The sequence below is a fragment of the Chelonia mydas genome, chromosome 9 (assembly GCF_015237465.2).
Source record: "Chelonia mydas isolate rCheMyd1 chromosome 9, rCheMyd1.pri.v2, whole genome shotgun sequence".
NCBI classification, from domain to species: Eukaryota; Metazoa; Chordata; order Testudines; family Cheloniidae; genus Chelonia; species Chelonia mydas.
Window position 1 is genome coordinate 15,030,751 of NC_057855.1, and position 17,709 is coordinate 15,048,459.

Genomic DNA, 17,709 nt, shown 5'->3' on the forward strand with positions numbered 1-17,709 from the left:
AGTTATTCTCTTAATTGTGTTTTCCAATTTAATTCTAGTAGCCAAAGGCTCAATGCACAAGAAGGCAAATAAAAAAAAAAAAAAAAAAGAGGGGATAATTGGCCTGTCCTAGTGCCTCTTTTCAATATAAATCAAGCTGACTGTGGATTTTAAACATGATTTGAGCCAACAGAACACTTGTGGAGCCATTTAATTCACTAAAGGTTTTGCTAAAATTAATTTCACACAGGAGGGTAGAAAGGCAGGTCTAGGAAATGAAGTCAAATGGTGTCAGAATGAGGCTGTACCCATAACAGCCTCTTTCATACTAACATCTGACAAAAGTACAGGAAGACTTGTCAGCAGGCAGGTCTAGGAGGAATAAGATCAGGCTGATGCAAGATGTCAAATTCCCCTTTTATTTCCTGCTCTTATCCCTGCTCTTGAATTTGCATAATAAGTTTCTTCTGTGAGAAGAGGAGCAGGTGTAAAGGCTTTTTAAAAGCTAGTTACTGCACAGGTCAGAGTAAAGTTACATGTTTATTAGTCATGTGTTTGTCATCAGTCCTGGAGCTTCTTGCAGGTGTGATCTGCTGCACCATTGCAGATCTGTATTGACTTCAATGGGGTTCATGCAGGCTCAGCAGTCTACCTGCACATAAGGGGTTACAGGCTCCTGGCCTTAGACTGCAAGCCCTCCAGGCACATAGTGGGGCTCCAGTCCTGAATGGAGCATGTGGATGCTACCATAATAATGCACGTACATAGTAGAGTGGAGTCACCAAATAGCATCAAAGCTTCTTAAATTGTGTGATGATCAAAGAGCACACTGCTGTATGTACTAGGTCTCCTCCTTGTATATATTCAAGGTTCTATTTGTGTTAGAAGACAGAGAGAGTATTTACTACTTTTTACTTTTGTTAGTATTACAGAGTCTATACAGCTACGGGAGAAGGACCTTGATTCTTTCCAGGCTTACACATTAGCAGCAGAATGATGGAAGGCAGCACCGATATCAGACCCAAAACACCATCCCACACATACTTAAAGCAAAAAGCATCAGCTGTAAACTATAATCATTTGTGGATATTTCAGATAAGGGAGGCCTTTTCAGGCTAAGGCCATGTCTACACTATGGGGACTATAGAAACAGTTACAGCACCATAGCTAGACCAGCATAACCTCAAATCATAGACACAGCCTACAGTGACGAAAAGATTTTTTTCCCCCCCTATCTCTGTAGGCCACCTTCCAGAGCAACAGTAGCTCGATCAACAGAAGCATCCTTCTGTCACAGATATATCTACACCAGAGGTTAGGTTGGCATAGCTACAGGGCTCAGGAGTGGGATATTTCAGACCCTTGAGCACTGTAGCTATGTCAATCTAAGATTTAAGTGTAGACTAGGCTTAAGAGCTTGTCTACATGGAGAAATTAAACAGCATAGCTATTGTCAAATAGTAATTCCATGATAGCTACGCTGGTATAACTCCCTTAGGGGGATACTATTCTGGAATAAAAATTACTTTATTCCAGAATACCTACTCTGGAGTAAAGTCACTTTTATTTCTGACTAAAGTGTCCACGTGGAGGAGTCCTACTGCCAGCACTATAAAGTCAGGGCTTGCTTACACAGGAAAACTAAGTCAAAGCAAAAAGAAAAACCATTAATGTTTTACAGAGACAAGGTGGGTGCGGTAATCTCTTTTATTTGGCCAACTTCTGCTTGCAAGAGACAAGCTTTTGGGCTTATACAGCGCTCTTCCTCACGTCTGGACAGATATTAAAAGATATTATCTCATCCACCTGGTCTCTCAAGTATCCTGGGGCCAACATGGCTACAACACTACATATAATTAATGCTTCACAGCAGCCCAGTCTTAAATAGCAATGAAGCAAACACTGTTATCTGAAGCGAACCTTCTCAAGGTCTATGGCAGCCAAGAACTGCTCTTCCTCACAGGCAGAAAGAGTTCTAACCATGCTAAAGGCTATCTTACTACTAAGGGAAGATCCTCTAAGGATGAAACTTGCCTCAGTACCCAGGGTAAGCTTCACCCTTACAGAGAACATCCTTCCCTCAGCCAATCCTCTGCCTCCTATAGGGCTACTTTTTCTAGCATCGGCTGGGTCACATGCTTCTTCCTACTCTCTACATTAGCCTCTTTAATTCTCAGGTGCACATGTGTAATCATCACCACACCATTGTACAGTAAATTTAGTTTTCAGTAGAGGGCAATGCCTCCCCTCCACTCCACACATTCATGTCTTTCCTGTAGGTCAGAAGTGGTTGTGTAAAAGATTAAATTCAGATCTTCCATATTTATTCAGTGATTTTATAAGACTTCCTCAGTTGGCAAGTCAAGACAAGATTTTTTTCTACCTGCCAGCACTACAAGCAGAGTCTGGTATCTGAAAATCAGGCTGAGTTCCTTCTGCACTGTGCATCACCAATATTGAACTGAAGTGGAGGAACCAGTAGGGCTAAAGCAGCATGACCAAGAATGGAGTTGATTTATTCCAGCCTTTTAATACTTTTGACCTTTTTTTTGCATTTGAAAAGAACCAGATTTCACCAACAGCATACCACAAGTGTGCCCCTAAGACCAGTACCTCCCCCACCCAACCTTCTATAAACTACTCTATCTGAGCCTTGCTGGTGACCAGAGACTCTAGAATTAGAACACAGCTAACAATTCTGTTGATATTGCCAGAGTCAGAGTACAATGCAGCTCCCTCTTCTGCGGCTATACAAATTTGGCACTATATTCAGAAGGCACCTCAAGCTGGACAGGAACGGAGACACCTAAAGAAGAGTTTTAAGATGGGGAGGACAGAACAGATCCTCTCACGGAGAAGATAGGAAAGATCTAGGCTGGGAACAAAGTCTCAGGTCCCCTAACTCCAAATCCATGGCCCTAGCAAAGAGCAGAAACAATGTAAGAATCCATGAGGGCTGTTTGGAGATGATGCTGTCTGCCTACATAGATGTGAGAGTGAGAGGGGGAGAATATTACAGTTTTATTAGGAGTATAGCTCAGTAAGAGTCTGTTAAATTTAAACCCAAAGAGGCAAAGCAAAGACAACATAAGAACTCCTCTCTCATGGGCTTTTGAAATTGTACTATATGTTGTTTGGATTTCATGGAAGTCTGAATAAGCGCCTTATACAAGTTTTCAGCTTGCACTGAATTGAAAAACTTTTATATTGGTTATTAAAAATTACTTAAGACAGACAATCTTATAAAACGTAAGGAAGACATTTGCCAAGGAGATTTGCAGGCCAAGTTCATGCCAGGTGAAACTACACTGGAATTGCATCAGGGATTAATTTAATCATGTACGTTTAAACTAAGTCAGAGAAAGGGTTGGCTGACGCAGCCGTCACCATGATGACATTCCAGATGTGGCATCCTGCCAAGCACAGCTCAAGATTGCTATTTTAGTTTATATTGATGTGAGCAATATTGGTACAGAGATATTATAATTTACACCTAAATCTCTGTATATACAGAAGCATGTGAAGAAAAAAAAAAAAGATGCAGTTGACCTCTTTAAAAAGCAGACACACACATCGAGGTATCATTAAGTAGGTAGAAAGTGCTGAGTTACCTGTAGTGCTTTGCAGACATTAATTCTTCCCAAGCCGCCTGTGAGTGAGTAAGGTTTCAGAGTAACAGCCGTGTTAGTCTGTATTCGCAAAAGAAAAGGAGTACTTGTGGCACCTTAGAGACTAACCGATTTATTTGAGCATGAGCTTTCGTGAGCTACAGCTCACTTCATCGGATGCATACTGTGGATTTATGCATCCGATGAAGTGAGCTGTAGCTCACGAAAGCTCATGCTCAAATAAATTGGTTAGTCTCTAAGGTGCCACAAGTACTCCTTTTCTTTTTGTGAGTGAGTAAGAGTCCTTTCCCTCCCCTCCCCCCACAGAGAGGGGGGGAAACCTGGTAAAGAAAAGTTAAGTTACTATCCCAAAGTCACAGAGGGAGCTAATGTTAGAATTTGGAAGCTCCGGGCTCTTAGCCCAGTTCTTGGACCACGCCCCTCAGTAAACCAGTTATTAACTCTCGGACGTGAAAGGCGGGATTTTGATGCAAATCTGATCCTCAGACCCAAAAGAAGAAAGTGGAGAGGCCACCTACCAATAATTTATAAGAGTTTGATGGTGACTTGAACTGTCCCCAGCACAAGGGAATAAGATCCTTACGTGGGCTACCCAGAGCATGAGTTGGGTAGTGAGCAGCCTGAAATGGGGATCTGTTTGTTTTAAATATCAAGCCTTTAAAAGGTTCAGGCTGGAGAAAGCCTGGTTTGCCCAAAGCACATGAGAATCTCATTGCAAATTTTCTTGGTTGCAATAAGGTGCAGCTATTGATCATGGTTCATGTTGTTGCTGTGCTGGAAAGGTAGGTTTGGCACTACACCAGAAATAAAGATCCAGCTGAGAATGCAGGGTTGTAAAAGCCCAAAGACAACAGGATCAACCCTAATCCCATATGCTCAGATAGGAGTTTTGCATGAAGAGCAAAAGCAGCAGTTGATGCCAATGAGAGTTATGGATATGCACCAAGAAAAGCAAAGGGCATGCTGAACATTACTAATTGGAGATGAACCCCTTCTTAATACATACCATGGCTGGAATCACAGTTGATATCATATGTCAAAAAACCCTATAAAAATACAGGCCTTTATTAATAACATCATGGGTCATACAGTGGTGGTGTCAGGCAAGAGTCTGGGTCATAGAGTGGTGGTATCAGGAATGCCTTTGGAGAGGAAGGGCAATCTGGTGTCACAATTCACAGTCTATCCTCTAATCCACATTACAAGTCCAGGTGCACCCCCTCTAGGTCTCTTGCCTTCACCTCCCTGGGGTGGAATGTCATATTCTCACCCTCAGACCAGGATACTAGGCCACAGTCCCCTATGTGAGGCCTCAACAGGCCCAACTGGGTTCAAGTCCTCCAATTCTTCTCTCTCGGAACTGTGACCAGTGTCAACGTGGTGACATAAAACAGCTTTTTTCAAAGCAAAGCATGATTTAATCTCAACGATCGATATCAAAGCCTAACACAACAGCCCGCACACATCTGTCTTAGCTTGTCCAAACGCCCCCATCTTCTGGAACTGGAATTCAGTCTGCTTCCCCTTGTCTGTGTCTCCTCCTCTGAAAATAGGATTTTATTTACTTTAGTTCTTTGTTTTCCTTTTCCTGCCTGAATTTCCTCCTCCCCTGCACCAGCTGGGTGGTGGGGGGCATTTGAACTCAACCTAGTCCAGAGACAAGCTTAAAAGGGATTGACAACTTCATTGTTCCTTATTTGTGAGTGAGGCGATCTCAGGGGTGGGCAACTATGGCCCAGGGGCCGCATCTGGCCCTCCAGACGTTTTAATCTGGTCCTCGAGCTCCTGGCAGGGAGTGGGGTCTGGGGCTTGCCCTGCTCCATGCAGCTCCCAGAAGCAGTGGCATGACCCCCCTCTGGCTCCTACGCATAGGGGCAGCCAAAGGGCTCTGCACGCTGCCCCCGCAGCTCCCAATGTCCAGGAACCGCGTCCAATGGGAGCTGCAGGGGTGGCGCCTGAGGACAGGGCAGCACGCAGACCCACCTGGCTGCGCCTCCACGTAGGAGCCGGAGGGATGACATGTTGCTTCTGGGAGCTGCTTGAGGTAAGCGCCGCCCAGAGCCCGCACCCCTGACCCCCTCCTGCATCCCAACCCCTTACCCCAGCCATGATCCTCCTCCCACCCTCCGAACCCCTCAGTCCCACCCTGGAGCACTCTCCTCCACCCCCAACCCCTCATCCCCAGCCCCACCCCAGAGCCCGCACCCTCAGCCGGAGCCCCCTCCTGCACCCAAAACTCATTTCTGGCCCCACCCCAGAGCTCGCACCTCACCCCCTCCTGCACCCCAACCCCCAATTTCCTGAACATTCATGGCCTGCCATGTAATTTCCATACCCAGATGTGGCCTTCAGGCCAAAAAGTTTGGCAACTCCTGGGCTATCTGAAATTAATAATCTCTTTGCCTGCCTATGTGCTGTATGCTTCTGTTGGAATTGCCTCCTTTGTAATCATACCAGCACAAACACGAGTGGATAATAGATAGTATTTATAAAATGCCAGACATTAAGAATGTAGAAGATGCCAGGATAGACAAAGAAATGGCTATTTAAAAGATGAGCATCCATCCAAATGAGCATCAGTTTCTTGGGATATATTTTCAAGTGTAACAAAAGTGCACTTAGAAACAGCACTTGCCCCTTGTCACACAGGGGTTGCAATGGTAAGTGCATCTTTAAAGAAACTGGAGAGAAGAAAATCTAGTTGTGTAAAAATCTATGCAATTTGTTGGCCTTTGGTATTGTACTTGTCTTCTCAAGCACGTTCTCCCAGCTAGGGTAATCTTGAGAGAAGAGACAATACTGATAATATTTCAGTCTGGTTCTATAATAGCACCCTCATTTGCTTCTGTTACATCTGTAATTTAAGTGAAACCTATATATCCATCAGCTATGAAGCAGAACATGCACCCTTGGGAACACAATGGGCCAGATGGTGAATCCCTTGCTCACACTAGTTACTCACGTGAGTTGTTCCATTCACTTCAACTGATGAAAATGAGAGGAGAATCAGGTCCAAGGATTCCACGTGTACCTTATTTTAAGAGTAAATTGTACTTTACAATTACCTCATTTAATTAGAAGTTATGGCACTTTCTCTGTCTCCTCATGATCTTCGCATTAGGACACAAAGGATGTTTTTTCCCTTCCCCCACTTAACAGCCATCTTTCAGAAATGGGGGGGTGTCAAGTTTTAACATCTGCTGAGGTGCTGGCCCAGTGTTTCCAAAGTGTTTTAAGGTCCTAAAATAAGAGAGAGAAGATGTTCAGAAATGACTATTTTGGTATGGTCAGCCAGGCTTTTCCTTATTTTATTGGACCAACTTCTGTTCGTGAAAAAGACAAGCTTTTGAGCTACAGAGAGCTCTTCTTCAGGTCTGGCTCTTTACCATGACCCCATTTAATTTGAGAGTGGGCCACAAAACTTCTATCTCCTCATGATCTTATCCCAGACCTAAAGATGAAATCAGTGCTGCTTGAAAGCATGTCTCTTGGACCAACACAAGTTGGTCCAATAAAAGATATTACCTCACCCACCTTGTCTCAGTTGATAAGTGATATGGAACAACTGAGACACAGAATCCATGATTTCTCCTTCTATTCCCCTAAGGAAGGAATGTTTCAGGTCCAGTCAGAGTTCCTCAGAACCACAAAAGAAATCTCCAAAACTCTGTATCCTCCAAATTCTATAAGAAGGTTAAAACAAATATAGAATTTAAAGAAAATTAGAACTGCTCTAGGACTCGTCCATAAGGTGTCTGAGGCATGATTAGTCACAAGAGCAAAAAAGGATTTTTAATTGCAGTTTGTAAGGACAGTTTCCATTTGAGAGAAATATTCCTACATTTGAAACTTTTTTCTAGCAGCAAGAAAACCCTTTAGAAACAAGAGAGATACTTCTTTCTTTCAAGGCTCTTTCAGCAGACTCTCAGTTACAATTCCCTGCCTTAGTGGAGACAAGGCCTCGTAGTGTCACCGGGAAACAAACTAGGCAAGGTCAGCCCTGGGTGGGGGAAATATAATGCTGACTTCAGCTAGCTATCTTGCTGTTCAACTTACAGCTGCCTTGTCTCCACTATGATTTGACAGCAAGATAACTGTGGCACGTTAGTTATCTTGTTGTAAAAAGAAAGATACATACCTTTGGGACAGTGGAGACAGACGAATTCTCACTGGGGTCAAATAGTGTGGATACCTACATTTAAATATCATGGGATAAAGACCACATATTGCTACATTCCCAGTACATTTCACAGTTGACACAGACTGCAGATTAATGATCACCACATGTGGTCACCCTGGCCCCAATCCACAGAGGTATTTAGGTGCATCATCATACAACCCAGATTTAGGCACTTAAGTCCTAGTTTTAGGCTCCAGTGCAATCCACACAATTTGCAGCAAACCCTTTATGCACCTAAACTCACTTGGGCAACTCAGATTTCATGGTAGAATTTCCCCCAGTGCCTAAATTTCTGCCTCTGGGCATGCACACTGCTGCCTCCTTCTAAGTGTCCAATTGTCTATCTTCCATAGCGATTCACAGACAGACGAATGTCTATCTTGCGTGCAGAGAAGGCATGCTCAGAGGCTGCTTACTAAACTGGGTCCCATTCATAATCTGGCAAGAGGAAGTGCTCATGTTACAGCTTGTATCCCAGTGGTTAGAGCATTCCCCTAGGATGCGGGAGACCCAGGTTCAGTTTCCCCCTCTGCCTGATGGGGAGAAAGAACAGTGGTCTCCCATGTCTCAGGAGAATGCTCTAACCACTGGGCTATGGGATGTTCTAATATGGGGCTCACTAAGTCTCTCCCCTTGAAACTGTTCCACTGTGGAGCAATAACGAACGAGTGACTGGAGCAGGGGGACTGGACCCTGCTGTCTCCCACCTCCCGGGTGTGTGCCCTAAACAACAACAGAGTCAATCTCTCACCCCCAATGACTGTTCCACTGTGGATTAATACTTTCATAGCCATTGGGTGGGAAAGAGTGTGATTCTACATGCATCCGATGAAGTGAGCTGTAGCTCATGAAAGCTTATGCTCAAATAAATTTGTTAGTCTCTAAGGTGCCACAAGTCCTCCTTTTCTTTTTGCGTATACAGACTAACACGGCTGCTACTCTGAATTCTACAGGCTGGTGTTTAGGGCACCCAGCTGGGAAATGGGAGACCCCAGTACAAATCCTTTCTCCCCTTGTGGTAGTGAAAGGGAACTGAACCTGAGTCTCCCATATTCCAGGTGAGTACTTTAACCACTGGGCTGACTGTTATAAGGCAGGCATCACCTTCTCCAGCCAAGGCAAGTGCCCGACTCATTCCCTCACAAAGCTTATTAGGCATCTAAGGGGCCTGACTCCAGGAGACAGGCTCTTGTTGGTGGATCACAAGCTCAGATCGGTACATACCTCCAAGAGAGGGGAGGGGTTTAGGACATATCCTTCTTGGAAGTATCTCTCATTGGCTAGCTTAAGTAGCCCTCACACCTAGCATGCTGGCTTTTGTGGATTGCATTCTAAGGCACTTCTCTCTCCCCATGTGTTGTATAGAGAGCAAAAGCACCTAACTAGGCTTTGCGGATCGCATTGTTATTCCTGGGATTTGCTAGGTGCCTAAAAGTTAGGTATTGCCACTCTCAGTGTTGCAGTGCTTCAGTCCCTTTGTGAATCTGGGCCACTGTACTTCCATAGTATCTCCAGCTATCACAGGAACCAAATCTCCCTCCCTATACTAAACCCAGCTGTCCAGGCTGTGTGCTGGAAAGTCCCACCTTGAATGGCCAGGCCAATGGGAGCTGCTGGAAGCGGTGTGGGCTGAGGGACGTACTGGCCGCCACTTCCAACAGCTCCCATTGGCCTGGAGCAGCGAACCGCAGCCACTGGGAGCTGCGATCGGCCGAACCTGTGGACGCAGCAGGTAAACAAACCGGCCCGGCCCACCAGGGGCTTTCCCTGCACAAGTGTGGAACAAGTTTGGGAACCACTGGGCGAGGCAGACGCTATTGCATTGTGTGTTAGGGGAGCCCTAACAGGCAATAAGGAGAGGATCTGTAGATTGACCTCACCCAGCAGACCTTACAACACAGAGATAGAGGCCAACTCTGTGGTTTCCAACCTGAAAGGTGCAAGAGATGCAGACCCCCAACTCCTGTCTCCTTGCCTGTTAGTCAGCAGAATCACATTAGTTCTATTACTCACAAGGCTCCCTGAAGCCACAGTGGTGGGCAGAGCAGAATGAATAACTAGGTACATTTTCAGCAAGGTGCTCTAGCATCACAGGACCACAATAAAAAACCAACTGCTAAATCATTCCCATTTAGCCCAGCTCCATTCTATATGGCATGCAGGGAAGGTGGAATCGAATAGACTGTAGCACAAGTGCACTGCAGTTGTCAGAACATGCAACTTTAGGTTTTCCAAGTGCAACAGAGTCCTACCTATCAGTGGGAGTGGTTGTGCCTCAGTTTGCCCAGTTCAGGTGTCTCCATTTCTCCTCAGATTTGCAGTCTCCCTTTTGTGGAAGGGTCAGTTAGGTTGGTTGATTTTTAGTGATTTGGCTCTCCAGAACAACCAAAAGAATCCAAAACAAAACACTTCAGCCTTCCTGTGCTTAACAGTCTACTGCCTCATTGACCCAGGACTAAAGAGACTCTTGGCCCACCTCAGGCTAAACGATTCCTTCTTTGGTTCTTCACAGGCCGCAACTTTCACCCCTGTCAGTGGAAGGGATCAAGAGGGGACCTCCTGCCACACTCACTGGAAATTTCAACAGAAGGCCACCAAACAACTGTGGCAGCTGCCATCTTGGCCAACACACCAGGGATAGAGTGGGAACCTCCAGAGCTGGAGGAGGGGACAGGGAACATCTACAGTGGAATCTTCTTTTCCATGGTTTAGACGCTGAGGGGCACCTGTAATGCATGCTCACCAGTGGGTTGCCCAAGCACACATACCAACACCAGATCTCAAGCCCGCACTCATGTATGTTATCCCAGGCGTTTTCCTTCATACTCTTTACCCCTCCTTTGAGTTCTTTGTTCTTTTCTTACCTATCTTTAGGCCTCCTCCCAGACCTTTTCCCTCTACTCTAAGTCTGGCCTCTCCCTAGTCTTTCTAAAACTAACCAAACATCTGCATTATATAGTCTTGCAATCACCTGCTGTTCATTACATGTCTGCACTACATCTCCCATCAGCCTCTCTGAACTACATTCCCCAGAATTCCCTCATTACATGCTGAACCAGGCATGGGCAGTACTTGACCTATAGCAGAGGCGGGCAAACTTTTTGGCCTGAGGGCCACATCGGGTTTCAAAAATTGTATGGAGGGCCAGTTAGGGGAGGCTGTGCCTCCCCAAACAGCGAGGCGTGGCCTGGCCCCTGACCCCTATCCAACCCCCCCTGCTTCTCGCCCCCTGATGGCCCCCCTGGGACTCCTGCCCCATCCAACCACCCCTTCTCCCTCTCCCCTGACTGCCCCCCGTCCCTCCATCCAACCCCTCCTCTCATTCCTGACTGTCCCCCCGGGATCCCTGCCCCCATTCAACCCCCCTGTTCCCCACCCTCTGACTGCCCCGACCCCTATCCACACCCCCGCCCCCTGACCACCCCCTCAAACTCCCCTGCCCTCTATCCAACCCCCCCTTACCCCTTACCGTGCTGCCTGGAGCACCTGTGGCTGGCGGCGCTACAGCCGTGCTGCCCAGCTGGAGCCAGCCATGACACCGACCAGCACAGAGCATCGGGTCAAGCCGGGCTCTGCAGCTGCACCGCCCCGGGAGCTCGCAGCCCGGCCGCCCAGAGCACTGCGCCAGCGGTGCAGTGAGCTGAGGGTTTGGGGGAGGGGAAACAGCAGGGGAGGGGCTGGGGGCGAGCCTCCCGGGCCAGGAGCTCAGGTGCTGGGCAGGAGGGTCCCGCGGGCTGGATGTGGCCCGCGGGCCATGGTTTGCTCACCTCTGACCTATAGCCTGATTTAATGGGCCAGCACACACCCTGTTACAATGAGAATCTGTGTTCTGTTTTCTTAAAACTATAGCAGGAAATTCAGCAGGCGAAAAATTAGGAATGCTGTATAGTGAAACAGAAAGTAGCTTTAGGGAAAATGTTGTTTTCCTAACACTAGTAAAGTTCCTTGTTAGAAGAGAAAAGGAGTACTTGTGGCACCTTAGAGACTAACAAATTTATTTGAGCATAAGCTTTGGTGAGCTACAGCTCACTTCATCGGATGCATTCAGCCATTTCCAGCACTTGACAAGAACGTCTGAGGAACAGTGGGGGTTGAGGGGGGGGGAGATATTTCCCCACCCCCACCCCCCACTGTTCCTCAGACGTTCTTGTCAAGTGCTGGAAATGGCCCACCTTGATTATCACTACAAAAGGTTCCCCGCCCCCCTGCTCTCCTGCTGGTAATAGCTCACCTTAAGTGATCACTCTCCTTACAGTTTTCAGAGTAACAGCCGTGTTAGTCTGTATTCGCAAAAAGAAAAGGAGTACTTGTGGCACCTTAGAGACTAACCAATTTATTTGAGCATGAGCTTTCGTGAGCTACAGCTCACTTCATCGGATGCATACTGTGGAAACTGCAAAAGACATTATATACACAGAGATCGTGAAACAATACCTCCTCCCACCCCACTCTCCTGCTGGTAATAGCTTATCTAAAGCGATCACTCTCCTTACAATGTGTACGATAATCAAGTTGGGCCATTTCCAGCACAAATCCAGGTTTTCTCACCCTCCGCCCTCCCCCCCCACACACACACATAAACTCACTCTCCTGCTGGTAATAGCCCATCCAAAGTGACCACTCTCTTTACAATAAGAAAAGGAGTACTTGACTAACCAATTTATTTGAGCATGAGCTTTCGTGAGCTACAGCTCACTTCATTGGATGCATCCGATGAAGTGAGCTGTAGCTCACGAAAGCTCATGCTCAAATAAATTGGTTAGTCTCTAAGGTGCCACAAGTACTCCTTTTCTTTTTGCGAATGCAGACTAACACGGCTGTTACTCTGAAACCTCTCTTTACAATGTGTATGATAATCAAGCTGGGCCATTTCCAGCACAAATCCAGGTTTTCTCACCCCCGCCCTTTTTTTTTTTTTTTTTCAAAAAACCACACACACAAACTCATATGGTAACACCCATTGTTTCATGTTCTCTATGTATATAAATCTCCCCATTGTATTTTCCACTGAATGCATCCGATGAAGTGAGCTGTAGCTCATGAAAGCTTATACTCAAATAAATTTGTTAGTCTCTAAGGTGCCACAAGTACTCCTTTTCTTTTTGTTTTAACTGAGTTGGTCATGGAGGTAGTTTTGCAACCTAACTGTCCTGAAGAGCTAGTTTTCCTGGGTGATTGCAGCCTGCAGCCATTGGTTATCTTTCTGAGATTACTATCCCCAGGCATTATGAAGCAATTTCTATCTTGAATTTCCCTCAGAAAGATTAAACTGCAACATTTTCAGCTTTGCAATTCCCACCCCTAAAGTTTCGTAACCAGGTGATACAGTATCAATCCACAATCCAAAAGGAGACAGCAAAACAATGTGGCTTTGCAAAGAAAAGAGTTAGACCAGCTCAGGCAGAAATATTGACAGGTAGCATTAAACGATCCATATTCTTAGGCCTTGTTTGCACAAGAGATTTGCCATGATCACAGCCATTGGTGGACAGATGCCTCCGTAGCTCTGCCAATGCAAACCCCTGCTGTAGGCTGGCAAAGCCACTGTAAGTCATGATTTTCACCTATACTATTATCCTAGTTCACTCACACTGGTGCAGACAGTAGCTTTATCTGTCTACACTAGTTATCTGTCTACACTTGGGCAGCTACATGGGTAGTTAATATGGCTGAAAATCCCACTGCCTGCCAGGCCTCTCCCTATGTTTTGCCATGCAGCCTTAGGCAAACCTCAAGCTCTTGGTGTCTCTATTTCCTTATCTATAAAATGGGAGTAACAAAACATATCTGGCTTCAGAAGTAATATAAGCAATGTGAGTATATCATTGTTTGCCCCTTGTCTTAAAGTGCTAACCATTATTACTGTAGTGTTGTTGTTGTATGTTTGTTGATCCCAGGACAGGAAAGAGACAAGGTAGGTAAGGTAGTGTCTTTTATTGGACCAACTGCCTTTAGTGGAAGGGACAAGCTTTCGAACTACACTAGTCTAACCCCCTCCCAAGACGCAGGGTTTGTTAATGGCTATCCAGCCTCTTTCTGAAAACCTCCAGTGAAGGAGTTTCCACAACTTCTCTAGGTAGCTTATTCCATTGTCCTACTGTTCTTACAGTTAGGACGTTTTTCCTGAGAAAAGTTTTTTTCTGATTACCTCACCCACCTTGTCTCTTATCCTGGGACCTACCCGGCTACGACAATCATTTTGAGATTTGGCAACACCGAAATATTGATCTTTTTTTAAAAAAAAAAAACTTCGCTCTTCAGTTTTATGCTTGCTGTTTTGCACTAGATACTGATTGTCCCCTGTTATGGTTTAGTGTCCAACTTCCTTCCCAAGTGCAGCTTGTCAAATAAGGAAATCCTGCCTGGAAAATGCTGGGAAGTGCTTGCTTTATTCCTTTTCCCCAGGCACTGAAATCCTACCTTGTTTTGCAAGATGAAGGCGTATCAACTTGAATTTGTTTTTAAACTCTAGATACAGGAGGACAGAAAAGGCTAAACCATGGCAGTAAATATACTCAAAAAGAACAGGAGGACTTGTGGCACCTTAGAGACTAACAAACAAATTTGTTAGTCTCTAAGGTGCCACAAGTCCTCCTGTTCTTTTTGCGGATACAGACTAACACGGCTGCTACTCTGAGACCAGTAAATATACTGTGGCTTTAGTTAAAAAAATATGCAACTTGCCTTCAAGTCAGCCCTATGGACTTTCATCAACTATTGCCACAGTTATAGATTAACTGGCTACTTTTTAAACCAAATGTTTTTAAATCCAATCTTTAGTTAAATATCTAAATAACATGTTTGGAAGGGGCATGATGTATGTGGCAAGTGCATCAGCCTGAGAGATGGTTTTGATTTCCTCCTCCTGCCTGTGTTATTAACTGGATTGCACTGTGGCAGGGCTCGGGGTTATTCAGGCAATGGAAAATATCCTGAAACTGGCAAACTTTACCTTCCATGAACAGCAGTTTTTAGGAATGCCATTACAAGCCCAGCCCCCTTTGGCTTCACTCCCTTTGATTATCAGGCCACAGCACACTTTTTAAACTCCTGGCTTTGTTATTGGCTAAGAGGAAGTCCTAGTCCCTGTTATCCTATAATCTCTAAACTTTGGGCTGAGGAGGTGACAGCCTTGCCGTTTCAAAATGATTAAAAACAAAACTTTCCATAGAAACTCCCAATGCAGAGACCATCGGTTTTTGCAATGGCCTTATAATATTTGTAGTAAACAATTTTCTACCCTATTTGTTATGCAACCGAACCCTTTTTTTTTTTTTTAACCACAGCTGCACTTAAAAAAGAGGTTTTAATATAATATCCACAATGAGGGCCAGTTTTTTTTCTTGAGTAGTTGCAGTTAATTTAGAACTCAGTGATCTGTATGAATCATTCAGATTATTCCTTCTAATTTGCATTATTTTGCATTTTTAACAATTAATGTAATCTACCACCATGCTGCCTATTCACCTAACTTTGTAAAGTCCTCTCTAAAGTTCTCCCCAGTTTTCTTTAGCATCGACTAACCTAAATAATTCCTAACTGTAATGTAGCCCACGCTCTCTGAAATCATTACAGTGCTGTCTACATGGGGGAGTTAGGTCAGTATAATGGTGTCGTTCAGGGGTGTAGTTATACCGATATAGGTTTGTAATGTAGACCTGGCCTAACTGCTGTGAACACAAGCCCTAAATCTGTTTGCCAAGTGGTGGTGCTTCTCTTCTTACTTATGGGAATGAGAAAGTGTACCCCATTTAAGAGGATAAATAAGTAGCCCCCTGTTCTTCAGTCTTGCTCTCTGCACTCACACAAGGCTTGAACACAGAGCTGGACACAGCCTAAGGGATGGCATTTTTGTAGGTGCACCACATTACAATATTGTCAGGAGTCTTAGGACATCAAGTGTGTGAATGGCAGTTTCTCTCACTGAGAAAGGAGAAATCTCATTAAAATCATTCCCTAAGTATCAGCTTGTGTATTTCTTTTAAACTGTCTCAGGTAGAAACTACATCCCAGGCAAAGACAGTCAAGACACTTTACAGAAAGGAAGCAAGTGAAAGAAACTTAGTTTTCTCTGCTTGCATATTTGGCACCCCACAGAGCAGTACTTATCTGTTCTATTTTCATGGAGGGCAAAGTCTCTGATCAAAGATAAGGGTAATAACATGTCATGCTTCAGGGCATAAGTAGATTGCTGTTTGTCAGGAATTATTTTTCCTCTCTCTAAAATGCTACAGAGTCAGCTAGGTAAGTTATGGATTTCCTCCCACTTTGCTCTGAATTATTAAAGCTAAGATTCACAACTGCCTTGCACCTTGAGTACTTGCTTTCACCTGTGCAAAGCGGAAGTAAGATGCCACCATTCAGGTGCAGTGATAGTCACCCACTTTGCACAGGTCTGGAAGACTCCATAAGGTGCAAGGCTGCAGAAGATCAGGATCCAATTTTTAATAGTCAGATTCAAACATGACTACACTGGCCACTGCTGGATACTAGACTTGATGGATCAATGGTCTGCTTCAGTATGAGGAATCCTAGTAAGAGGTCTGAGGCCTTGCCTACACTTAAAAATTAGATCAACCTAGCTACATCGCTTGGGGTTGTGAAAAATTTCATGTCCCGAGGATATATCTACACAACAGGTGCTACAGTGGCAAAGTTATAGTCTACACTTCCTATATCGACAGATATTTCTACACTTCCTATATTGACAGAAGAGGTTTGTCTGTCAATGTAGTTAATCCACCTCTCTGAGGCCTGGTCTACTGTCATAAATATAAAGGGAAGGGTAAACCCCTTTAAAATCCCTCCTGGCCAGAGGAAAACTCCTCTCACCTGTAAAGTGTTAAGAAGCTAAAGGTAACCTCGCTGGCACCTGACCAAAATGACCAATGAGGAGACAAGATACTTTCAAAAGCTGGGAGGAGGGAGAGGAACAAAGGGTCTCTGTCTGTCTATATGCTGCTTTTGTCGGGGATAGACCAGGAATGGAGTCTTAGAACTTTTAGTAAGTAATCTAGCTAGGTATGCGTTAGATTATGATTTCTTTAAATGGCTGAGAAAAGAATTGTGCTGAATAGAATAACTATTTCTGTCTGTGTATCTTTTTTGTAACTTAAGGTTTTGCCTAGAGGGATTCTCTATGTTTTGAATCTAATTACCCTGTAAGGTACCTACCATCCTGATTTTACAGAGGGGATTTCTTTACTTCTATTTACTCCTATTTCTATTAAAAGTCTTCTTGTAAGAAAACTGAATGCTTTTTCATTGTTCTCAGATCCAAGGGTTTGGGTTTGTGGTCACCTGTGCAAATTGGTGAGGCTTTTTACCAAACCTTGTCCAGGAAGTGGGGTGCAAGGTTTTGGGAAGTATTTGGGGGGAAAGACGTTTCCAAACAGCTCTTCCCCAGTAACCAGTATTTGTTTGGTGGTGGTAGCGGCCAATCCAAGGACAAAGGGTGGAATATTTTGTACCTTGGGGAAGTTTTGACCTAAGCTGGTAAAGATAAGCTTAGGAGGTTTTCACGCAGGTCCCCACATCTGTACCCTAGCGTTCAGAGTGGGGAAGGAACCTTGACATCTACACTACGAGTTTGTCGGATTTAGGCGTTAAATCAAATTAACCCTGCACCTGTCCACACAACGAAGCCATTTTTTCGACATAAAGGACTCTTAAAACTGATTTCTGTGCTCCTCCCAAGGAGGGGATTAGCACTGAAATTGACGTCGCCGTTTCGAATTAGGGTTAGTGTGGACGCAATTCGAAGGTATTGGCCGCCGGGAGCTATCCCACAGTGCACCATTGTGACCGCTTTGGACAGCACTCTGAACTCAGATGCACTGGCCAGATGTACAGGAAAAGCCCTGGGAATTTTTGAATCTCATTTCCTGTTGACCAGGCGAGCTCATCAGCACAGGTGACCAT

At 44.9% G+C, this 17,709-nt stretch overlaps 1 protein-coding gene across 1 annotated transcript in view; it reads right to left on the bottom strand.

The window, feature by feature from the left end:
* ECT2 (epithelial cell transforming 2) overlaps positions 1-17,709 on the bottom strand; it is a 137,049-nt gene that overhangs the window by 99,977 nt on the left and 19,363 nt on the right. The window contains exon 2 of the mRNA XM_043521744.1: positions 6,674-6,848. The gene's annotated coding sequence lies outside the window, so the exon portion shown is untranslated. The remainder of the gene's footprint in view (positions 1-6,673; positions 6,849-17,709) is intronic.